The sequence below is a fragment of the Sapajus apella genome, unplaced genomic scaffold (genome assembly GCF_009761245.1).
Source record: "Sapajus apella isolate SASKATOON/1434 unplaced genomic scaffold, GSC_monkey_1.0 scaffold110, whole genome shotgun sequence".
NCBI lineage: Eukaryota > Metazoa > Chordata > Mammalia > Primates > Cebidae > Sapajus > Sapajus apella.
The window spans coordinates 553,607-579,230 of NW_022437050.1; the positions used below are offsets into that span (position 1 = coordinate 553,607).

Below are 25,624 nucleotides of genomic sequence, written 5' to 3' on the forward strand. Positions count from 1 at the left end.
TTTCTCTCCCATGGCCAAAATAAAAATGATACAATCAGGAAACATTGGTGGACATTTTTCTACCATATGGAGAGTAAGCCCAACAAACAGTAAAAAGCAGATGTGAGCTTGAAACAGAGAAGAATACTGATCTTGTTGGAGTTCTACTTCTAGTTTTCCCAAGACCCAGCTGTGGCCCCGCCTTTCCCATGACTTGATATTGTATTCTGGGACTAATAAATTCGTCCTTTGCTTAAGCGACTTTGACAAGGGTGTACGTTACTTGCTACAGGAGGAATAAAATGTAGTGGTTTTTAGAAAGCCTGTGGTGCTGAACAAAGATCAGGGGATTAATAAGTCCTTGTTGATTGCCTGCTTGCCATTTATTGGCTTAAGTCTTGCTGAGAGATACCATCCTGAGAAAATATTGACTGCCATAGACTCCAACCAAGCGATGTAACACAAGGCAATTCACACTTGCAGTACTTGTAAAATTCAAGACCACTGACCAGCAGGGAGAAAGAAAGTGAAAACAAATGAAGAAGCCTCTGCTGGGAGGGCAGACAGAGTGATGGTTTCATCCCAGAATAACACACTGGCAAGGGAAAAGGAGCAGGGAAATCATCTGGGCTAAGGATCAGAAGACCTAAACCTTCATCCTGGATCTACTGCTGACTAGGTGTAGGACTTTGGAACAACCATGGAACTTTTCTTGGCTTGTGTTTTCACATTTATGAATGAGGAAGTTAGAGGAGAAAATTACCAATAAGCTTTTGTGATAGAAAAGCTGAGGCGGCCAGGTGCAGTGGCTCACATGTGTAATCTCAGCACTTTGGGAGGCTGAGGCAGGAGGATCACCTGAGATCAGGAGTTCGCGACCAGCCTGGCCAATATGACGAAATCCTGTCTCTGCTAAAAATACAAAAATTAGCAAGGTATGGTGGTGGGTGCCTGTAATCTCAGCTACTCGGGAGGCTGAGGCTGGAGAATTGCTTGAACCCATGAGGTGGAGGTTGTAGTGAGCCAAGATCGTACCATTGCATTCCATCCTGGGTGACAGAGCAAGGCTCTGTCTCGAAAAAGAAAAAGAAAAGCTGAGGTTTCCCCTCCTGCCATTGTCTGAATGTTGTGTCCCCCTAAAATTCATAGAGTAAAATCTAATCACCAAGCTAATAATATTAGAAGGCAGGGCCTTTGGGAGGTAATTAGGTCATGAGGGCTCTGTACTCATGAATGAGATTAGTGCCCTTATTGAAGAGCCCCAGAGAGCTGCTGTGCCCTTCCATCATATAAGGACACATAGAAGGTGCCACCAATGAGGAATAGGGCCTTCCCAAGCACTGAATATGCTGGTGTTTTGATCTTGGACTTCCCAGCCTCCAGAACTGTAAGCAATACATGTCTATTGTTTATAAATTACCAAGTCTAAAGTATTTTGTCTAAAACACAAATAGACTAAGACATTTCCCCTTTACTCATGGGGCATTCTAACACTTGTGCCCTCATATTAAGGAAGTTGTGGGATCTCTTCATAGTCTCTCCATGGTATGTCAAGTCCTGCCACAGACACAGATCTACCATCTGGAAAGGGTAGAGAAGGTCACTGGGAAGGTCCTTCCTTAAATGGAATCTTGGATATCACCAGTCTGGACCTGAGACTGTAGGAGAATCTAGGCTTCCAAATCAAGGTGGCAGAGTGACACGCCTGCAGGGACAGAACACTGTGCCAGGTAGAAACAGGAGCCAAATGGAAAGCAAATGTCTGCTCCTGTTTGGTGTGTGATAATGATGGCCTAGGAAACCTATATCCTCTGTTTAAAAAACATGCACACACACGAAACCAGAAATTGCATTGTCATGTAAAATTTCATTGTTTTAAAATGTGAATGTCAGAAACAAGCAAACCAACCAACCCACTGTGAGGGCAAAAACAACATGAAAGTAGTGAAAAAATAATTTTTTGACTCAATTTGACCCATGACCTCTATACAGTATGGTGTATATGTTCAATTATGACTCTGAGCCCCATGATACTTTATCATATCAATCCAGTAGAGCTGCCAATGTCCCAGTGAGTACCACTGGATAGTATCAGGATCAACATATTACGATTGCCTGATTTGTGTAAATGTAAAGTCTACAGCCTGATGGGTGGGGGTGGTAGAGCCAGCATGCATGCTGGTCATATCCAGGATGGTTTACTGAGTATAAGAGCCGTGAGCGTGCATGGCTTCATGACACTTGCTTCCACTGTCCTGCTCCTTGAAGATGTAGTCTTGGACTGGGAACTCTGGCCCTCATCCAAGATCCCATCCTCAGCACTGGTCGAGGTGACTTCTGAGCGAGAGAGCATTCAGAACTTCAAGCCACACCCACATAAGTCATCACAGTACCCTGTATAAAGATTGGGGTGCTGTGGCCTCTTCTCTCCCAAATGAATGTGTATGTGCCTATGTTGTGGTATATCTTAAGAAAAAGTTTGGTTTAATCAGATTAGATCGTTTCATGTTGAACAATCTTTTGTTATGTCCAATAATTTTATAATAAATTTGAGTCATTTGGAAAGCCCATCATTTGTGGGTTTCCACTTATTATCCCAAAGCCATGCAGCAAACGTAATATAATCCACCGATGGCCTTAGACTTCCAAACTTAAACAACGAGCCTTCCAAAAATGACAGAGGGTATGTTTCTCAATGGACACTCCAATTCCCAGTTTCCTGCTTTTATTTCTTCTTGATCCTCTCTTTTGTGAACACAAATCTATTTCCTGGCTGCTCCAAGGTCAGAAGACCCAAAGGAGTCCAAAGTCATTAACCAAAGTCTTTCTTGTGCAGATAAAGTGGTAGCCTCATAAGGAAACTTAAAAGAAATGAAGCAGAAAGTCAGGGGTGAGGATGCTAGAATTAGGTCACTCATCTATATTTAATTCTGTTGGTTCTTTATGCAGCTTAACATTTACTTTCCATTTACCTGTGCTTGTTTTGCTGATAAGGAAGCAAAATTCAGACATTTTAAGTGCCTAGAAAGGAAGGATCTTCCAGTCACCATTTTCGATAAGCCCCTTGGACACGTAGACATATACCTCAAGCTTAGTCCAGTGGAAAAAGATCCGGGATTTTCACCACTAAGTCCCCAGTGTTAGGGATCCCCAGCTCTCATCATCTGTCCCATTGGTTGTGCTTTGTTGTTCGCTTTGTGCTGCCTACAGCCGAGTTGGCACAATGTCACAGTTTCAGTTTAGGAAATAAGGGAGCGTGTGAAAGTGAACTTATGGGAAACAGCATGTTGGAAGGAATCCTCTGGAAACTTACCCCTGCTTCCTAAAGAGGAGCCACTCCTGTCCTCTCCTCTGTGGTCAAGGAACACCCAAGGACATCAGCCTAGGCGGATAGTGAGCTGTACAACCTGCAGTCCCAATGTTCCATTTGAAAGGTGTTCTAGACTCCTCTTTTCAACCCAGGGCTGAAGGCCGTCTAAGGGATGTAGAAATGCATCAAACAAAGAAGTAAGGCAGGAGCCTTACAGCCCAGGAGATCCTAAAATTATCTACACAGCTTGGAGGATGAAAGGGAGCACCATTCATACTCTTGCAAGGACAAGAGTTGTCCACTGACACGGTTCAGTGTGGTCACCTTCTTATGAACCAAGGAGACAAGCAGTTCTAACCCTGTTTTGATCTTGAGTCCCTTTGAGAATGGGATAAAATGTATGAACTTTCTCCCTGCACATACCTACCAACATGTATACAATTTTACAAAAATATTCAGGAGTTTCAGATGTCCCTTTAATTCATCCATTGATCCCAAGCTGGGAAACCTTTCATAGTAAAGCTAATAATAATCACAGTCTACGAAGCCACTTCTTCCAAAGCTTCCAGTAACTAATAGCAGAGAAAAAGCGGAGGCCCCAGAAGTCTGTGTGTTTCAGGAAAAAACTCTATTCCTATCTCACCTCTAAATATTCTCTGCCTTGACATCATTAGGTCAGTGCTAATGTCTTTATGCTTCTTTTCCCAACTTTCTTCAATCATTACAAGACACTCAATGTTCCCACACCAGTCCTTATGTCCCAAACTTCAATCCTCATGCAGCTCAGGGGCAGCAGGAAAATTACCCCTGCTCACTCTGCCATTATCTAGCACTGTTGCCCAGCTTCATTTTTTCCAAAGTTCTCGACACCACTTCATATCAGTTGTGTTTTACTTGTTTGACCCTGTTAGAATAAAGGCAGGGATTCCTATCTGTTTGTGCACTGCTTTTTCATACGTATCTAAAAATGGTTCTTGGCATGTAACGGCACTTCATAAATATTTTTTGAATGAAAACCTGATGAATGGAAAGCTAACAGTTATTGAGCTCCTACTAAGTGCCAGGCATGCAAGTGCTTTTACTACACTATTTCATTTTATCTTTGCAACAACCTAATGATGGAAGGACCATTATTATTATTATTATTTATTTTTTCATGACAGAGTCTTGCTCTGTCACTCAGGCTGGAGTGCAGTGGCGCGATTATGACTCACTGCAACCTCTACCTCCCAGGTTCAAGCAATTTTGCCTCAGCCTCCCGAGCAGCTGGAATACAGGTACCTGCCACCACACCCAGGTAATTTTTGTATTTTTAGTAGAGACGGAGTTTCACCATGTTGGCCAGGCTTGTCTCAAATTCCTGACCTTGTGAACTGCCTGCCTCGGCCTCCCAAGGAAGGACTATTATTACTTTCATTTTACAAACAAGGAGGCTGAGACTTTCAGAGGTTATGGAAGGTCTCCAAAGACAGATAGCCAGTGAATGATGGAGCCAAGATGTAGACCCAACCATCTTACTCCAGCATCTGTGCTCTTAAGCACTGGAGTCTTACCATGGTTTGAAGTCATTACATGAAATATTCTAAGTCATGGTTTATTCTGTATCACAGATGGATGTCTTGACTTTTGTTTTCTTTCTTTTCCTGAGCCATGTTTTCTGTTTTTCTAACAGATTAAGAAATAAACCTTAGCTGTTTCTCACAAACACACACACACATACATACCTCATTTCGTTTCATAGCAAAATTGTAATGAGATTTGGAACACTGGACCTTGAAATATTTGATTAGAACAAGTATCTCCATGAAACTACATGCCATTACTCACTTTCTACCACCCCCGCACAAACAATATCCATTTGATGGCAAGTCAGTTTGGAGAGACCCAGTGGTTGCAATTGAGCATTCACAGCATGTTTGGAGCAGAAGCCGGGGAGCCCAGCACACACTCAGAATGTTGCATTCTGCCTGCAAGCCTACAATAGCACATTCATTTCTCATTCATGGGGAAAATGGGACACTTCTAGAAAGAATGGATGTGGGGCAGTTGACTGGGGATTGACCCAAAAGCAAACACATTGTCAACTTGAAAGGACTGACTCACCTTCTAAGACAGAGTTCTCACTGCCTCTAAGATGCTGCTGCTGGGGTAGAGATGTGAGTGCCTAAATCACCAAAAGAAAAAAAATTCACGTATGAAAAGCCTGCTTTAACTTCCACATTCTCATAAATACCAACTGTGAATGTGCTACGTAGTCATCCCTTGCTTATTTGTATTAGTGAGATTACTGAAGGTTCAAATTCAAATGAGCCCCTTCTCTTTTCCCCAAAGTCCTAGCAGGGCTTCAAAGGGCCGCATTATGATATTAAAAGTTTCTGATAAAATTCACTCATTTGGTATGCATAGACATGCCAAGAACTGAGAAAGAAAAGAAAAGAAGAGAGAAGAAGAGAAAAGAAAAGAAAACCAGAGCTCTCATTCTCCTGGGGCTAAACTTAGAGTACAGCAGTTATGCTTTCTACAGAGCATACTGTTAGGTCATTAGTGCTGAATCAGAGTGAGAGCTGCTGTGCTGCTGAGCCATCCAATAGGACCTGAGATGCAGAAGTGGATGCCCCAAAGCATCTTAGCTACATCAAGTCCGATGGCAGCATTTTTTTAGTAGGACCTCAGAAGTTGTGTACCTCTCACTGGTCCTAGAATCTGGGATGCTGGCTTACATACAGATACCTGGGTCTCCTCATGTGTTTATGAAATTAGAATCTCTGAGAGTGGGGGCCAGGAATGTGCATATTAACAATCTCCCCAGGAGATCCTGATGTTCACTGTCATTTGTCCCTGGCCTAGTGATCACTGCTTTAGATCCCTAGGCCTACAATGAAATTAAAGGCTTCAACTTGTTACTCTATATTCTTTTCACTTTGGTGATTTTTCTCATTGTGCTCGTTTAAAACCATCTATTTAGGAGTTAGTAGAGAATTTATTAAGAGCTTGGGATTTACAAATTTAAAAAAATGGTCAAAATCAGCACTTAGTATTTACAACAACCTTGGACAAGTCACTTAGTTCTTAAAGCCTCAGGCAAGTCATGTTAGATGTGGAGTGATACTTACCTCTTGGTATAGTTGAAAAAATTAAATGTGATAAAGACTGTAAGGTGTTTAGTCCAGTGATAGGTATGAAGCAGGATAATGACGAGGTGGCAGTGGCAGTGACACAGAGACCCAGAGCTGGAATGAGGGGGGCTGACAGATTCATGAGGAGTCCTGGTCTTTAGAATCTGAGAACTTGGCAAAACAAGATAAGAGAAGGGATGAGTAAGTTCATGTGAGGATGTTTGTCAGGAACAAAGAAAGCACCGTAGTTCCAGCAGTTCTAAAAATATATCCCTTAGAACAAATCCAGCCTGCTATCTGTTTGTAAATAAAGTTTTGTTAGCACACAGCCACACGTATTTAGTTATATATGGGCTATGGCTACGTTTAAGCTGCAGTGGCAGGGTTGAGTTGCAAGAGACATCGTCTGGCCTGCAGAGCCTAACATGTTTACTAGTTGGTCCTTTTCAAAAAAAAAAAAAAAAATCTGTTAATCCCTACCCTTAGTGAACTGCCAGAGGAGCTTTTATTTTATAAAGGAAGAGGGGCCCAAGAGAGGAAACTGAATCATGAGGAAGACAAAGGTGCCAGCTATGCTGCCTTGTGCTGCCCAGCAACACGCCACATACACACACTCACACTCACAATACACCTCCATCACAACCTCCACGTACCCAGGAGACTTCAAGGATTTGTTCAGTGTCCTCCTTCTAAGGGTTTCTCGGGGCACCCATCCTCCAGCCTGGCCAAAGGGAAGGGGCAAGAGGATGAAAGCCACCACACTAAAACCCAGACCTGGCCCTGCCACTAACCAGCTCTGCAACCCTGGGAAAGTCATTTTATCTTTCTGAGCTTCAAGGTCCTCATTTGTAAAATAAGGAGTTTGGAGTTGTTTGAGCCATTTACTAATGCTACACAGAGCCTAAGTTCAGGCCTCCCCTGAAGGGGTTATCTGTCTTAGTGTGCCTGCCAGAAATCAAGGAGTAAAGAGATAAGAAGTTGATTTGGTTACTGGATATCTCTTGGTCCCCTTCCACATCAAGTTTCAGGCTTATACACTGGGAGTGGCATCCTTAATCTCTACCCAGTTTGGGACACTAGTGGCCAATAAATGAATGTTGATTTATATTCATTATGTCCCCTACTCGCCCCCCTCAAATTCCTGGCTTGAAGCCCTATTCCTCAGTGTGATGGTATTTGGAGACAGGGATTTTAGTGAGGTAAGGTGAAATGAGGTTGTAGGGGCGGTGTCCTAATCTGATGGAATTAATGCCCTTACAAGAACAGCATACACCAGAGAGCTCTCTTTCTCTCTGTGAGAGACATGGTAGAATACAGCGAGAAGATGACCATCTACAGGTCAGGAATGGAGCCACAGCAGAAACTCACCATGCCGGCACCTTGGTCTCAGACTTTCAGCCTCCAGAATTGTGAGAAAACAAATTTCTGTTGTTTAAGCCACTCAGCCTCTGGTATTCTTTTATGGCAGCCTGAGAAGATTAATACAATTAGATTCTAGGTGGGGTAACTTTGTAAAAAAATAACATTTGCACCATCCTTTGCTCAAAGGGCTTCTTCTGCAAATGAGGATTAGAAAGAAGTAGTGGCAAACACTGAGTATCACTGTGGCCACCTGAATCTTTCCATCTCATCTAATCTTTCTTTTGCTTGAAAGTTTGTTTTTATAAAATGAGAAAAGAAGAAAAAATGGACCTTGAAATCATGAGGAATGCATTTGGATCCCAGCTCAATGGTATCGTGCAAATAAAATCTACCTTGAGAGTTTGGGGGTTGATCAAATCTGTAGTCAAAACCCCAATTCACCTTTAGCTGCATTACCTTGGTCAAGTTACTCCACCTCTCTGATGAACAGTTGCTTTATCTACAAAATGAGAATAATATCAGTAATTTACCAGGTCATTGTGAAGATTAAATGCAGTAGAGCATATAAAGAATCTAGCTCATAATGTTATGCAATATCACAAATGTAGCATTTGAGAAGGCAGTTGTGCTGGTTACCTTTTGTTTTGTAACAAATTACTCCCAAACATACTGACTTGAAACAAAGTTTAGTGACTTAAAACAAAGACTTATTATTTTATAGTTTCTTTGGGCCAAGAATCTATGCATGGCTTAACTCACCACCTCTGGGTCTAAGGTTTCTTACAAGGCTACAACTAATGTGTTGGTCAGGGCAGCAGTCTCACTCTAAGCCTTGACTGTGGAAGGATCTGTTTACTCACACGGTTGTTGGCAGAATTTGGTTTCCTGCTGTATTGAGGGCCTCATTTTCCCGCTGGCTCTCTCATATTCCTAGTCATGTTGGTTTCTCCATAGGGCAGCTCAAAACATGGCAGCAAGCTTCCCAGCGAACTAACTAAAGAGAAAGAATGTCCAAGATGGAAGCTGTAGTTTTTTTTTGTAATTGAACCTTATAAATGATACTCTATGAACTTATATCACATTCTATTCATTAGAAATGAGTCACTAAATCTGGCACATACTCAAGGGCATTGGCATTACCAAGGATGTTATCAAGGGAATGAAGACCAGGAGGTGGGGATCCCTGAAGACCATCTTAGAAGCTGCTGACCACAGCAGGGTAAAGTGTGAAGAAGAGTAAAAACATGCTCCGGAATAAGACTGTAGTCAATCCTCCTTATGAATGGAATTTCCCTGCAGGCTAAAATTTATTTGTAACTTTAAAATCAACACTCCTGGCACTTTTGTGTTCACTTGCAGGATTCTTAGAGCAGCAAAAAAATTGAGTCACTCAACACTCAACACAAGCATTCCTAGCTGAGGTGGGACAACAATGTGATCCTCTGCTTTTTCATTTCAGCTCTCAGACTGAGAACAAGTGTCCCTTTTGCGGTCTATTTAGTGTACCATATTTTTTTTCTCATTTCTATGCTTTATATTGGTGATTTTGCTGTTTAAAATGGTCCCAAAGTGTAGTGCTGAAGTGAACCTAAGTAGAAGGCTGCTGTGTGCCTTATGGACAAAATATATGTGTTAAGAGGAGCTTCATTTGGGCATGGGTCACAGTGCTGTTGGCTATGCGTTCAATGTTAATGAGTCAAAGGTACATATTGAATAAGGTGTGTTTAAACAAAACACAATTAAAACAGGTTACATATTGATTGGAGGCTCAAAGGAATCTAACATGTATTTCCTCTAGGAGCAACTGTTTAATATTCACTAATTCACTGCTCATAGCCACTTTACAGAACATAACTGCCACAAATAATGAGAATTGACTGCGCTTCTTAACCTCTTTGTGTTTTGTCTTCACTAAGAGAAAAGTACGGATAACCATAGGACCTACAGCCAACGGCTTTGGGGAGGATAAACTGTGATGTTCCTGGTACAGTGAATAGCACACAGTAAATGCTTAATAAACAGGAGATATTATTATAATTATTGTCTGAGCTCTGTTTCTTCAAGATCATAGCAAATTTTCTGTAAGCGTACTTTCTTCTATTCTGGGACAGTGTCTGGTGCAGAGTAGGCACCCGTGAACGACATGTTGAATGACATAAGAATTCTCTGATCATATTAGGTGAAAGATCTAAAGTTGGAAGAAAGCAAGTTCCTGTTTCTGGTCTCTGGGTTTGATATTACCATTGTGGCTGGCGTGGGTGGGAATGTGTGAAACATTTTAAGAACTCTCTCATTAGAACCCACATCAAGACACTAAATCTATAGTATTGACAGACTGTTGACTCACCTCCCCCAGGAACCCAGAGAATGCCCGGCAGATGGAAATGTACCCAAGACACGGAAGCAGTGGTATTTTCCCCATGTCACCAGGCGTGAGGCCAGAAGCTGATTCGGCAGTGGTATACAACGGGATTAATCATCTGTAAATAAGTCACCTACGTTGTCTTGGAGATGATTTTTTTCATCTCTGCGTGCCAAGTCATCACCATAAGAACCGAGGTGTGACATCCATATGGCCTCTGGGCTTGGTATCTGACCCTGCTTTTGCAAGTTGCTCTTCAGGCTGTCTTTCCTCAAAATGGAAAGCATTTGGGAGCTGTCCATTACAGACTATCTCAGGGAGAGGGTGCAGGTGGATTTCAGGGGCTACCACTATTAGCCCTCTCTTAGGAAGTTAGAAATTATTCAGGAGGTTATTGAGGACACAGCTAAAGGAGGGTATGCATTATATCCTGTTTTCTTCAGGGCATCCTGATGAAGCTGTGTGACTCAGAACCAATTAATCTCTCTGAGGTTTAGTTGCCCTCATCTGTGAAATAGCATCTATTTTGCAAAGCGTATGGAAACTCACCTGGTTGAAGGAGAAACTTAAGTTTATTCTCTGTGGAGTTATATCACCACCTACCCCTTCATCTCAGGGTTTAGTAATAGCTACTAACAATAGTTAACTTTAATTGAGCACTTATAACATCCCAGACATTATCTTGTCTACTCTTCCCTAAACACTTTTACATTGTACAGATAAAGAAACTGAGACACAGAGATGTGAAGTAACGTGTCCAAAATCACATAGTTAACAAGCGGGGGGGATGGAATTTATCCCCAGGTCCTCTGACTCCAGAGTCTGTGCTAACATCTAGGAGCTTCCATTGAAGATATCTATATTTTCACAAGGGCATCTTGGTGATAACAAGATGCATGCTATAAGTTTCAGGTGGTACATTCAGCTAGTGAGAAAGACACCTGCAGAAGACAGGCCCTGCAGCACACCTCTCCCATGATCACCTTCCTCTACTTGAGAGCTGACCACCCAAAATGTGATTGGAAAATTAAACTCACTCATGATTTCTTCCTGCTTAAATAAAGAGCTGTGATTAATTTGGTGTATTAAGTTGTGATTAACTCTGAGACTTTAGGGTCTCAGAGTTTATAGAGCTGAAGTGCAGAGGGCAGAAGTCCCCCAAATTCCACAGACCCTCTCCCACTCCCCAGCTTCATTTTTCAGTAATGCACCGTGTATCCAATACCTGCTCAGTGCCAGGGACTAGACTCAGCATCTGCTGGGCCTTGTCAATACTCTTCCCAAGAATCTCTGAGCTAGCTACAAAAAATTTCCATTTTACAGACGAGAAAGTGAAGGCAGAGCAGTTACGTGACCTCACAAGATAGATAACCAGCAATAGATAGAACTGGGGTTCATGTCCAAGGCTGCCTGGCTTCAACACCAGACCTCGCTTTCCTTACATGGTCACCCCAGAAGGCTCCCCTGATGCTGGAAACCTATGCTTTGTGCCAAAAGGCTTTATTAGTCTGGCTGCTGAAACTGTGGAGTGTGAAGTGTGGCTATGGAGTGGGATGGGAGATGGATGTGCCACAAAAAACAAAATCCTCTCTGGAGACAGAGAGAAGATGTGGCCTGGAACACCAGCTCACATATATTAGGGGCTTAATGTGACTCAGGTTGTAAGTTACCTTTTATGACACCAAGGAGAGATGGAACTGGAAAGGGTCTTGTGCCAGAATTCCTACCTTGGATGTCAACCACAGTTTTGAAGAATGTTTCTTGTCCACCTCAAAAAGGTCAACTTACAGGCCAGCACCACAAAAATCCATTCAAACATGGAAAATCTTTTAAGCATTAATACCTTGAGCTGGGAGCAAAAGAGCTGTTTTGTTTTTAAAGACACAGGACAGATTCTGACACCCAACCCTAGGGCAATTTGGCGCCTACTGAAACAAAAATGGCTACAGCAGCACACACTGGTCTAAGTATAAATTGAAATAACATTCTGAAGGACAATTTAGCAATATAGCTCAAAGAGCTTAAAAATGTATATAGTCTTTTATCCAGCCATTCTGCTTTTAGGATTACAGTCTAAGGAAACAATGAGATATATGCACAAATGAAATCATCACAGCATTATTTTTGTTTTATTTTACTTTTTCATAAGTTATTGGGATACAAGTGGTATTTACTTATATAAGTAAGTTCTTCAGCGGTGACTCATGAGATTTTGGTGCACCCATCACCGGAGCAGTACACACAGTACCATATTTGTAGTCTTTTATCCCTCGCCCCCTCCTACTCTTCCCCCCAAGTCCCCAAAGTCCATCGTATCATTCTTATGCCTTTGCGTCCTCATAGCTTAGATTCCACATGTTAGTGAGAACATATGATGTTTGCTTTTCCATTTCTGAGTTACTTTACTTAGAATAATAGTCTCCAGCCTCATCCAGGTCACTGCAAATGCTGTTAATTCATTCCCTTTTATGGCTGCATAGTATTCCATTGTGTATGTATATATTACAGTGTCTTTATCCACTCACTGATTGATGGGGTTTTGGGTTGCTTCCACAATTTTGCTATTGTGAATTATGCCACTATAAACATGTGTGTGCAAGTGTATTTTTTGAATAATAGATGCCCAGCAGTGAGATTGCTGAGTCAAATGGCAGATCCAGTTTTAGTTCTTTAAGGAATCTCCAGTGCTTTCCACAGTGGCTGTACTAGTTTACATTCCCACCAGCAGTGTAGAAGTGTTCCCTGTTCATCGTCTCCATATCAACCTCTATTGTTTTTTGATTTTTTTATTATGGCCATTCTTGCAGGAATTAGGGGGTATCACATTGTGGTTTTGATTTGCATTTCCCTGATCATTAGTGATTTTGAGCATTTTTTTCATATATTTGTTGGCCATTTGTATATCTTCTTTTGAGATTTGCCTATTCATGTTCTTAGCCCACTTTTTGATGGGATTGTTTGGTTTTTTTCTTACTGATTTGTTTGAGTTCATTGTAGATTCTGGATATTAGTTCTTTGTCAGGTGTATAGATTGTAAAGATTTCCCCCACTCTGTGGGTTGCCTGTTTACTCTGCCGACTGTTCCTTTTACTGCATCACAGCATTATTTTAAAAAGAAAAATAATAGAAACAATCTACATGTCCATTAATAGGGATTTATTGTATTACCCACCGTGACTAAGCTAGACAGGTGCTAAAAGCTCCTGACTTTCCCTCTCACTCTTGCTTCTCCCCAACAGCTCCCAATGTGGCTGATGACACCCTCATCCACGCAGATGCACCAGGCAGAAACCTGGGTGTTCCTGAACACCTCTCTATCCTTACTTCCCCTTCCCAATCAGCCACCTGATTGGGAAGTCCTGTCCCATACAATTGCTAAAGAGACCTCAAATCTGTCTCTTTTATTCTGTGCTCGCTTGACACAACCTGAGTCCAAACCACCAACCCCTGTATCCTGGATACTCTTAGGTGTCCAATATCCATCCAGAGTCTCCAGTTCTAATCTCTACATACTTCTGTAGCTAAAGTTCTTTTAAAAGAAAAATCTGATGATTTCTTCCTTGCTTTCCTCTCGAAGTCTTCCCATTGTACTTGTGGTAAAAGAATTCCACCATATGCTCAATCACAAAACCCCATAGCGGGGGTCAGCAAAATTTTCTGGAAAAGGCCAGATAGTACATACTTTAAGCTTTGTGGACCCTACAGTCTTTGTAACAACTATTCATCCCTGCCAGTGTGGTGTGAAAACAACCACAGAAATTATTTAAATCAATGGATGTGGCTCTGTTCCAATAAAATTTTATTCACAAAAACAGGTGGGGTGCTGGATTTGGCCCCTGGGCTGCTGTTTGTCAATACTTGTCCTGTGGGATCTGGCTTCTATTTTTCTTCCTAATTTCCACAAAGCCACTTCACCCCCATCGAGTCACTGTCTCCTCATCAAGACCTCAGGCAAGCTATTCCCCAACCAGCAATTTTCCTTTCTGTTCCCAGCCTGCCCTACTCTACCCCTCTAGGACCAGCACATTGACCTCTGGCCAGCAGTTTCTCACTATTCCAGTCTCACCTTCAGATATTTTCTTTTAGGTGCACTCCCTACATCCAGGCTAGGTTAGGATGCCCCATTCTTCCAGAAAACTTCATACTTGTTCTTTGCTGAGCTTGTCAAATTTGAGATTAAATAATTCTTAATGCAGTTGTGTGTTTCTATCTCACTTCTGCTAGACTCAAAGTTCTAGGAGATAAGGAATTATGCAAATTATTGAACACAAGTATATTCGTAGTACCTGGCATGGTGTCTGACACATACAAAATGCATTAAATATTTGTGGAAATAAAAATATTTGTTGACTGAAAAAATATGATCACAAAACTAGAAAAAAAGGCCTGAACAGATATATTAGGAGATAAGTGTATAGGTGATTTTTATTTTTTTCTTATACTTTCTTCCATTTTTCAAATGTTTCACAAAAAGCGTATATTATTAGTCTACTCAGAAAAATAATGAATGGAGAGAGAAAGAAAGCTCTGCTTCTGTGTTCAAATAACCTGTGAAACAAGCCCATTTTTGGCACACTCTACATGTGGAACCATCATCCTTTCTCTGCTTAACCAGAGCTGCTTAATAAGCCCCTCTACTTCCATTCTTATTGCCTTTATCTGGTCATTCTTCATTTTCTATAGGTCACTTCCTCAGATCCAGGAGCATCTGTGTATCTTGGTAGTGATCTGAATTGTGCCACTGCTTCTATTCCTGTGGCCGATGGGCACTAGTGTACATATACCCACACAGCCTAATTGGCCATTGAGGGCTTTCCAACGCCAAGTTTAGGAAGGGGTTAAGAGATTAACTGCTGCCATGTGAAATGACAAGCACCGGCAGTTTTGCAATGCAGAAGCTGTCCATGCAGATGGGAAGTGGAACAGCTAACTTATTCATTTCACTCACCAACAGCTCAGCTTCCAACATCTGGTCATTTCCATGCCAGGCTGGTCTCCAAGTGGTACACGGGGGCAGCAGGCCACATGGCCACCATGTTCCAATTTACTCATCTGATAATTCCCTCCACATTCAAGAGGAAACCAATGAAGATGAGACTAATTATTATCTCCAAATAGAGATAGCATTTTGGTCACCTTCCAAAAAAATCGATGTGGTTAGAATAAGAAGGGAGTTAATGATTGACAGGAAATGTGTGGGTTATGTAATGGATTATAGGCCTACAAAGAAGTAAAAGATCTATCACTGACTTTGATTTTTTAAAGTTCCAGATTGGATGCATATTCAACATAATCCCATAGAAAGATAAGCAACAACACAAGGTAAGATAAATAGCAGCCTTAATTGTCCAACAAGTGATAGTGACAGTTAGTGACATGACAGTCACATTCCTTCCAGTTCTGTGAAAGTCAAGGCCATTATTTCACATTCTTAAATTTCATGGCATATCTGAGTGTTATTGGCTATAATTAACAGAAAACCCCGACTTAAGGACTTAAGTAAGAAAACAAGTGTCGTTTCATATTTGAAGTCCAGAAGCAGAGCAGGGGTTGGTAACCTAGCAACTCACAAAGTCATCCTGGATCCTGCTTTTTCCATCTCTTCACTTGGCCATCAAAGATTGTTTCAGCCTCATACCTGGAATTAAAATAGCTGCAGCAATTATAGGCATGACAATCTTTTCTTATGGTCTTCTGTTTGGAATGAGGAAACTCTTTTTGGAAATCCTCCAGCAGATTCCCCTGATGTGTCATTGGCTGGAGCTGGGTCATTAGCCCCATGAGCCAATCTCTGGTACAGGGATAAAGATGACCCTTGGACCAATTAGACTTACCAGTGGAGCTGGCTGTAGGGTCAGCTTCTCCTGAAACATGTGGTTACATGGGTGATGGCTTTGCTAGAAAGGAAAGAAAATGAATTCTAAGCAGCCAACCAGTACTGTCTATCACTCATGGATAATTTCAAGGTGAGAAACATTTCACACCTGCAGAATCTGGTATTGCAATGACCTTTCCAGCTTCATCTCTCACTATGTAGGTCTCCATCAGACACCCTAGACTACTAAGCCGGCTGTGATTCTCTCAATTCTTCGAGAGCAATGTGCTTTCTCAAACCACCCTGGAATGAATTACTTCTGTTTCTCAACTTTAGGCTAATTATACATTGTTGTTTGCCCAGAATCGTCTTGCGTCCTGGTTTACACTGGTTATCTTTGTATTATTACTAATAGTGACCCTTTTTCACAAGCCTTCCAATTTGGATAAGAACATGAAAAATATTTAGGAAAGAGAACGGAAGTGTTCGGGGATTGGTTGTGGAGAGTCAAGGAAAGAAAGCAGTTTAGGATGACTCTCAGGCATCTGACTTGGGAGGTTGGGTAGGTAGAAATAGAAGTCATCAAAACAGGGAATCAAGGAGGGGAAATTATTTTGGGGAAGATGTTAATGAGTTAAATGTTGGACTTAGGACATAACTGGGTACAGATGATCAGGTAAATGTTAACTATGTAAGTTCAGAATTCAAGAGAGAAAGACATTATCTGGTGATAGAAATGTGTGAAATAGGATCACCCTGTAATCCCGGCACTTTGGGAGACGAAGGCGGGTGGATCACTTGAGGTCAGGAGTTTGAGACTAGCCTGTCCAACATGGTGAAACCTCAACTCTACTAAAAATATAAAAATTAGCTGGGTGTGGTGGTGTGCGCCCGTGGTCCCCACTGCTTGGGAGGCTGTGTGGCAGAGGTTGCAGTGAGCTGAGATTGTGCCAATACCCTCTAACCTGGCCAACAGGGCAATAATCTGTCTTAAAAAAGAAAAAGGCAATGTGTGAAATAGCATCTAGATACCTGAAGAAGTAGTATGTAGATACTTGAAGTCATGAATATGAAAGAGATGACCCAGAAGAAATGCAGAATTAGAATGTGCCCATGGTAAGAGTCCTGGTAAGACCAACATTTAGAAGTTGTAAAAATGGAGAGAAAGCAGTGATGCAGACTAGGAAAGACTGACCAGAGAGAAAATTGGGGAATCAGGAGAGTAGAGGCATGGAAAATGAGAATTTCAAGAGGAAAGCAATAGTTGGTGAAGTCCCTAGTGTTACAGAGAGCTCAGATAAGGTAAAGATCAAAGAGAGTATATGGACATAGGAATTCATTGGCCACCTTTCCTGGAGCATTCAGAGAACAGCATAGAATTATATCATTTTAGTATGAAAGACGACGTCATTAATGACCTAGTTTTTTATGAGAAAATGCTGTTTTCACAAGGTTAATTAAGATTTAGTGGCAGAGCCTAGACTAAAACTGCCAACACTTGACTCATCATTCATGGAGTTGGCCTATCACATTGTGCTGTCCCTTTCTGTGTGCTGAAACTGCAGAGATTGGTGAAAGCGGGAAGCAGGCGGAATCAACACACATCAGTCTCCAAGAATCTGGACAAACAAAGAGACTTCCTCTTCTCCCCATCTTCACTACTGCTACCTTGGCTGAGGCCACGATCACAACACACCTGGACTGCTGCAGTCGCCTCCCGACCGATCTCCCTACTACCTCCAGTCCACCCTCCTCACATCAGAAACGCATCATATACTTCTCTGCTTAAACCAATTCAAGGAAGCACCAAGGCAGTTCAAAGAGCGAAAGGAGCTGGCACAGAAATAACTGGATAAACATCTGAAAAAAAAAACAACTAACCACTGTAATGGCCAAAAATACAATTTAAAATGAATCATAAATCCAAACATAAAAACGAAAAGTGTGCTGTGCTGTTTCTACTATAAAACTTAAGAACGTAATCCGTAACCTCGGCAAAGGCAAAAATTTTTAGATGCAAAACAAAAAGCACTCATCATTAAAGGAAAAAAAATGGACTTCATCAAGATTAAAAGCTTAATGATCATCAGTTAAGAAAATGGAAGAGGCCAGGCACGGTGGCTCATGCCTGTACTTCAGCACTCTGGGAGGTCGAGGTGGGTGGATCATGAGATCAGGCAGTTGAGACCAGCCTGGCCAAGATAGTGAAACCCCGTCTGTACTGAAACTACAAAAAGTAGCCAGGCATGGTGGCACACACCTGTAATTCCAGCTACTCGGGAGGCTGAGGCAGGAGAATCACTTAAACCCAGGAGGCTGAGGTTACAATGAGCCAAGACTGCACCACTGCACTCCAGCCTGGGCAAGAGAGCAAGACTCCATCTCAGAAAAAAAAAAAAAAGAAAAAAAGGAAAGAAAATGGAAGAAAGTCTTCGACTGGGGGAAAATGTTATTTTATATATATATATATATATATATATATATATATATATATATATGCTCGTATTTCAGAATATATAAAATCATTTTACAAATCAATAAATAAAAGACCAAAACCTCAATTAAAGAAACTTTACAAGACACATCACTAAAGAAGACATATGTAAGGACAGAAAGCAAATAAAAAGGTGCTCTAAGTCATTAATTATCAAGGAAAGGTAAATTAACATTTTAATGAGCTACTATCTCATACCCTCATGGCTAAAATTAAAAAGGACAGACAATCCAAGTGTTGACAGGGGATTTGGAAGCAGCTGGAACTTTAATACATTGCTGTGTGGAGGGCAAAATGGCACATCTACTTTGGAATGCTGTGGGAAGTTTTTTATAAATACGTACCTATCAGAAAAAATAAACAAAATTAGAAGACTTATACCACACAATTTCAAGAATTACTATTGTAATCAAACAGTGTGATAATGGTGTAAGGATAGACATATACAAAAATGAGACAGAATAGAGCATCCAGAAATAGAATTACTGTATATGGTAAATTGGTTTTTGATGAAGGTGTGAAAGAAATTTAATGAGGAGCAGGATAGCTTTTTCAATAAATGGTTCATGAACAAGTGGATATACATATACAAATGTGAACATCACATCATATACAAAAATTAACTCAAAGTGGATCATAAATCTAATCATAAAACTAAAATGATAGACTTCTAGAAGAAAACCTTGTGACCTTAGGTTCGGGAAGGATTTCTTAGGACACAGACATTAAGCATAAAAGAAAAAAAATGATAAATTAGACTTCAGCAAAATAAAAATAAATTGCTTTATAAAATATACCATTACAAAACTGAAAATACATGCCACAAACTGGGAGACAATATTGGCCAAACATATCTCTAATAGAGAGGTATGTTTGTATACAAAATATAGAAAGAATTTTCAAAACTCATTAACAAGAAAGTAACGTCATTTTTTTAACTTAAAAAGATTTAAGCAGACATTTCTCCAATCTATGAAAATGATACTAAGCATATGAAAAACTGCTCAATATCATTAGTCATTAGGAAAATGCAAAATAAAACCAAGTGAGAAAAACGGCAAAGTAAGCTTCTTTGAAAATTCTCTCCTCTGTAAAAGGAATGAGAAAGCTCTTACATATTGCTGAGCATCTAAGAAACCATGTGCATGGCATTGTGCCAGGAAAGGCCTGCGAAGGGCCTAAGCTCTCACTTCTTGCTGACCATGAGGCTCTATGCAAGAGGAAATTGAGGGCTGAGGTGGAGCCGTCAACTGTCTTGCTAAGTGTTCAGAGCATGTTCCTGTATTCACACACAGCTGCTTTGCAAAGACTGGGTGACTTCTCGGTTCTAGGCACTTAAGACAATATTTGCACAGTCATTAGCTGTCCAGTAAGCTAATTAAGCGGTGACTTCAGTGGCCACCCTCAACAAAGAATGCAGATTTGATAGAAGTAGGTCATAAAAGTCATTAAACAAACAATAACTACAACGGAAAGCAGCAGCAACAACAACCCTAGAAAGGGGAGTGAAACTGATTTCCAGAGCTGCTGCATTATGTTATTTAAAATATACGGTTTTCAACAAAAATTATGTAATATTTAAAGAAATAAGAAAATATGACCAATATGCATGGAAAAAAAGCAATCAATAGAAACTCTCTGAAAAATCACAGATATTAGACTTACTAGACAAAGAATTTAAATCAGTTATTTTAAATGTCTTTAAAGAACTAAAATATGCCATGTCCAAAAAAACTAAAGGAAATCATGAGACTAATCTCTCACCAAATAGAAACTACCACTAAAGAGAAATTATGTAAAAGAACCAAATACAAGTTCTGGAGTAGAAAAGTATAACAACTAAAGTGAAAATCCACCCGAGGGGATCAATCACATATTTGAACTGGCTGAAGAAAGAATTAGCAAATATGAAGATAGGTCAATTGAAATTACCCAGTCTGAAGAATGAACGAAAATAGAATGAAGGAAAATCAACAAGACATCAGAGACCCATGGGATAACACCAAGCATACCAAGAGATGGCAAAATGGGAGTGGGAGTAAGGTAGGTAAGGGATAGAAAGAGTATTTGAAGAAATAATGGCCAAACTTACCAAATTTTATGAAAAAAACAAAACAAACAAAAAAAAAACAACAATAACCTACATATCCAAGAACCTCAACAAATTCCAAGTAAGATAAACTTCAAAGAGACTGACACTTAGACAAACCATAATCAAATTGTCAAAGCCAAATCAAATAACATTCTACTACACACTAACTAGAATGGTCAAAATTTATTTATTTTATTTTATTTTTACTTTTAGTAGATAATGGGGTCTCTCTCACTCAGACTGGTCTCAAACTCCTAGGCTCAAGCAATCCTCTTGCCTTAGCCTCCCACAAAGTGCTGTGATTACAAGCATGAGCCACTGTGCCTGGCCTAGAATGGCCAAAATTTTAAAAGTCCCCTGGAACTCTCTGGCATTGCTAGTGGAAATGCGAAATGAAAAGCTATATAGGAACGTATTTCTCACTTTCATATAAGTTAACATATACTTAGCACATAACTAAGCAACTTCACTCTTAAAAATTATATTTAAATGTTTATAGCAACTTTTTTCAGAACAGCCCCAAACTGAAAACATCCTAAATGTGTATCAACTGATAAATGAATGGATGAACAAATGGTAGCATATCCATACAATGGAATACTACCCAGCAATTTAAAGGTATGAACTAGTAACACATGTATCAACATGGATAAATATCAAAAGCATTATAAGTAAAAGAAGTGAGACATAAAAGACCACATAACCATATGATTTCATTTATATACAAAAGTCTAAGAAAGGTAAAACCATGATGACAGAAAGCAAATCAATGACTGCCAAGGACAACAAGCTGGGGAAGGACATTGATTGCAAAGAGGGATGAGAAAATTTGGGGGATGATGTAAAAGTTCCATATTACGATTGTGGTGATGGTTACACACTGCATGTATTTGTCAAAACTCATCAAGTAATTTACTTAAAATAAGTAAATTTTATTGTATGTAAATTATAACTTAATAAAGCTAATTAATTCAAAACATAAAAGGAAACAATCATATACCTACTTGGTGATCCAACAATTCCACTCCTAGTTATTTATCCAGGAGAAGTCCTCAGAAAAACTTGTATAGAAATGTTTATAGCGGCTTTATTTATAATGGCCAAAATCTGGGGGCTGGAGGAAGCCCTTCAACAGGAGAATGGATAAGCCAATTATGGACATTTATACAATAGAATGTTACTTAGCAATACAAAGGAACGAACAACTTGGATGAATCTCAAAAACACTGTGCTGAGGGAAAGTGAGACACAAAACAATACATGGTGTATGATTTTATTTATATGAAGTTAAGAATAGGCAAAATATATATATATGGTGATAAAAATCAGAAGAGTGGTTGCCTGTTCCGGGTGGTAATTGATTGGAAAAAGGCCTGAGGGAACTTTCTGGGGTGATGAGAATATTCGATGTTGGGACTAAGGAATTTATTGTAAGGCACATGGATTTATCACTCCTGGTAGAATGGTACACTTAAAATCTGTACATTTCAGCAAACGTAAATTTCATAAACTCCAAGTGATCCTCATTACATTTAGAATAAAATCAAGACTCTGGAGACCTTCGAGGTTCCAGCCTGCCTTTCCAATTTACTTTGTTCTACGCTATCTTTCCCTCCCCGTTCTCCAGGCACCTCTAGCTAGTCCCAGTAAGCATGGCCTTTGCCTGTGTTGTCTTCTTTGCCTGGATGCTGTCCCCTGCTTCTTCACATGGTCGGGCCATCCTCATACTTCAGGTCTAAGATGAATCCCAGCTTGTCTGAGAGACTTTTCTTGACTATACCTGAAGTAGCCCTGCTTGGTTGTCTTTGCCCTTGGTTTGTTTCTCTCATGGCATTTATTAATAATCCTTGCTATTTTTTGGCCAGTCTACTTACTTGTGCCAGCCCACAGAAGGTAAGTTCTCAGCTCTGTGAATAGTATAGTTTAGTATTTTGCTTTTCTTTGTTGAAGGGTATAGACTATGGAGGTTTAAAATTTGTTTTAATTAAAAAAATGACACTCATCTCTTTTTTTCTCTAACCTGTCTTAAACACTTCATCCCTGTTGGCCCTGACTTTCCAAATTAAATTAAAAGTTTCCAAAGGTAGGAGTCAGACTAATTTATTTCTAAATGGGGCTCCCTAGACACTTACATGCTTTGATTTGATTTGCTACAAAAGCCTTACCTGCCCCAAATTGTTGAGCTCACCTGTTACTATGTCAGAACATCAGAATCTTCAACCTTAGGAGTCTTTTTCTAGGTCAAAACAAAATATCATTAGAAGACCCCTGTGGAAATACAAATATACTCTCGGGGGTGAACTAAAATGTTGTCATGTAGGTATAATGACATGCTGTGAAGTTTATGTCCCCCTAAAAATTCATAGGTTGAAATTCTAGCCCCCAAGGTGATAGTATTAGAAGGCGGGACATTTTGTGAGGTTCCACCCTCATTAATGGGATTGTTTCCTTATAAAAGAGGCCCAAGGGGGCTTGTTTGCCCCTTCCACCATGTGAGGACTCAGTGAGGAGGCACCATCTATGAATCAGAAAGCAGGCCTCACCAGACACTGTATCTGCCAGCATCTTGATCCTGGACTTCCCAGGCCCCAGACCTGTAAGAAATACATGTCCGTTGCTTATAAGCTACCCAGTCCATACTATTTTATTATAGTGGCCTAAAAAGACTAAAACTATTATTAATAGCTCAGCTCTCTTTTACTCTTAAAATTGTCCAGTTTTGGATACTAAATTATATCCTACCCATCAGGAAATCTGATACCCTACCCATCAGGAAATCTCATTGGCATAGTGGCACAGAGGAGAAGGGAGCCTTGGTGGGGGCTGAGGCACAGCTGCACTTGGAGAAGAGACAGGCCCATAAAGCTAATAGGAGGTGCCAGGTGTTCAGAAAGACACAGGAATGGAAATGGTGGGCGGCAAAAGAGACCCCAGAAAGGGAATAGGGGATGTTCTGGAACAGGAGTCATCAAGACAAACTTTGCTACTTAACAATTTTTTCAGGTGCCAGTTCAGCCCGCAACACACACAACCCATTTACCTTTCCTGGAGGCAAAGGTGATAACTAGCACCAGACTTGTCCAGAAGAAAGTTAATACATTTTAATAATTTATATTCAACCCACAATCCTTGTTTATTCTAGCAAAGGAGTTAGGAGCATCTATTCCAACAGTAATTCTTTGGCGGAGTCATTTTCCAGTAGTAGCTGAAACTGTGTACAAGGTAAGCCCTGAGGGATAGGCTGAGGGGAAAATCCTCCGTGGAGCTGGGTGAGCAGTGGTTCTGAGGACAAAACGTTGGCTAGAGAATCCCAGTTTCTTGGTCCCTCAGGGAAAGTTAGTGCAATTCTTATTAATGCCTACCTCAAGGTTCTCTGTTCTGACAACTCACTGTGAGCATCTCATAAGCAGAGCTGGTCTATGGGGAAAAACTCCTTTTCAGATTTATCTTTCTACAAGCCTGTAAAAGATTCCCCCTTTTTTCTGTCGTCTCCTGTCATGGCTGTTGGCTGATGTAAAACCCAAGACTCATCACCAGGTAAAATGTTCACAAATGTTTCCAATCAAGGTCTGCCAGAGGTTAAATTTGCCTTTTTTACCCATTCCCTGCCACAAGCCCAAAGAGCAAAGGCAATATCACCATGAGCCGTTTTATACCATGCTCATCATATATCATGCCACAGGGAAACAGTCATGGTTTTTGTGAACTGTAAAAACTTACACCAAAAATGTGGTCACTTGGCAGCTTTTTGGATTGCCTTACTTTTTCCTCCCCAGCAGGGCTTTTCTTGAGAATTGTTTTCCCAAGTGGCAGCTTGTGTTTATTCTATTGGGCTTTTGGAGAACTTAGGAAAAGGAAAAATCAACAAAGTGTAGTCATGCACATGGAAAACCATATGCTTCATAAAACTGCATATGTGCTGTGTTTAAGATGTAAAGGAAGATATGCAAAAACAGCCACCTGCCAACTTCCCAATCCACCTCAATTAAAAAACTCAGACAGCCCTTGTTCATAGTCAAAAACTACAGTGACGCCTGCCTTAAATTTCACAGATTGTTAAACCTGAAAGCTGAAAGAGCTATTCAAGTTTGCAAATTCCAATTTCTACAGGGAGTACGCAGATAACTCCCTGTAGAATAAGTGGAATGAGCCGGAAGGGATGGTCGCTGTAGAACTGGGAGCGAGGGTCTTGCCTTTAGAAATTGTTGCCAAACAAAAACACAAAGAAAGCGAGAAATCCACATTATGAATTTCCCTGAATTTTTCAATGTTATTGAATTATTCAGATTTAGTCTAAAACATTCTATAGACTAAACAATATAAAACTCCACTAAGATTTGATCCATGGGTTTCCAGTGTGAGACTTCTAGAATAATTTCACTGTTTTTTGTTTGTTTGTTTGTTTTTGAGACAGCATCTCACTCTGTCACCCAGGCTGGAGTGCAGCAGCACAATCATGGTTCACTGGAGCCTTGACCTCCCCAGGTGCATCCGATTCTCTTATCTCAGCCCCCAGAGTAGTTGGGACTTCAGGTGCGTGCCACCAGGTCTGGCTAATTTTTTTGTGTGTGTGGAGATGGAATCTTGCCAGGCTGGTTTCAAACTCCTGAGCTCAAGTAATCCATCTGCCTCGACCTCCCAAAGTACTAGGATTACAGGTATGAACAACCATGCCCAGCCTCATTCTTAATTAATAATAAAGAAGTTTGAGCAAACAAAGATACTTTCTCAAAGTCACACTGATTGTAAATACCAAAGGTGCCACCCGGGCTCAGCTCCTCTAACCTCCTGGTATTTTCCTCCTAATTCTGGTATTGCGCCACCTGCTTTAACTTGCAAGGTTTTATATATAGGTATTCAGAAGGTCAATTTCATTGTGTCTTTGTCCTGATTATTTTTCTTTTGCTCTTCCAGATCCATTCTGCACCCTTCTTGATCTGTGTTTCAGGAGGCTGGCCTATGTGGACTAGGTCAAAGAACTTCTTTTCTCTCTGGCTTTTAGCTGAGGCTAGCCAATGGGAGCTCCCAACAGGAATGCAGAGGGAAGGCAGGAGGAGAGTGAAAACGGTATGTTTATTCTCTTTGCTTCTTTCC

At 40.6% G+C, this 25,624-nt stretch overlaps 2 long non-coding RNA genes across 2 annotated transcripts in view; both read right to left on the bottom strand.

The window, feature by feature from the left end:
* Positions 1-1,008: 1,008 nt before the first annotated feature.
* On the bottom strand, positions 1,009-9,646 carry LOC116537408. The gene is made up of 4 exons (XR_004263115.1): positions 8,628-9,646; positions 8,224-8,266; positions 5,393-6,576; positions 1,009-3,454 (listed from the first exon to the last, which is right to left on the bottom strand). It is a non-coding gene; the product is annotated as an uncharacterized LOC116537408 (long non-coding RNA).
* Positions 9,647-13,095: 3,449 nt separating this feature from the next.
* Positions 13,096-25,624, bottom strand: part of LOC116537415 — a 237,305-nt gene continuing 224,776 nt past the window's right edge. The window contains exons 14-16 of the long non-coding RNA XR_004263118.1: positions 24,251-24,374; positions 22,719-24,135; positions 13,096-16,026 (exon numbers count right to left, since the gene is read on the bottom strand). This is a non-coding gene — a long non-coding RNA (uncharacterized LOC116537415). The remainder of the gene's footprint in view (positions 16,027-22,718; positions 24,136-24,250; positions 24,375-25,624) is intronic.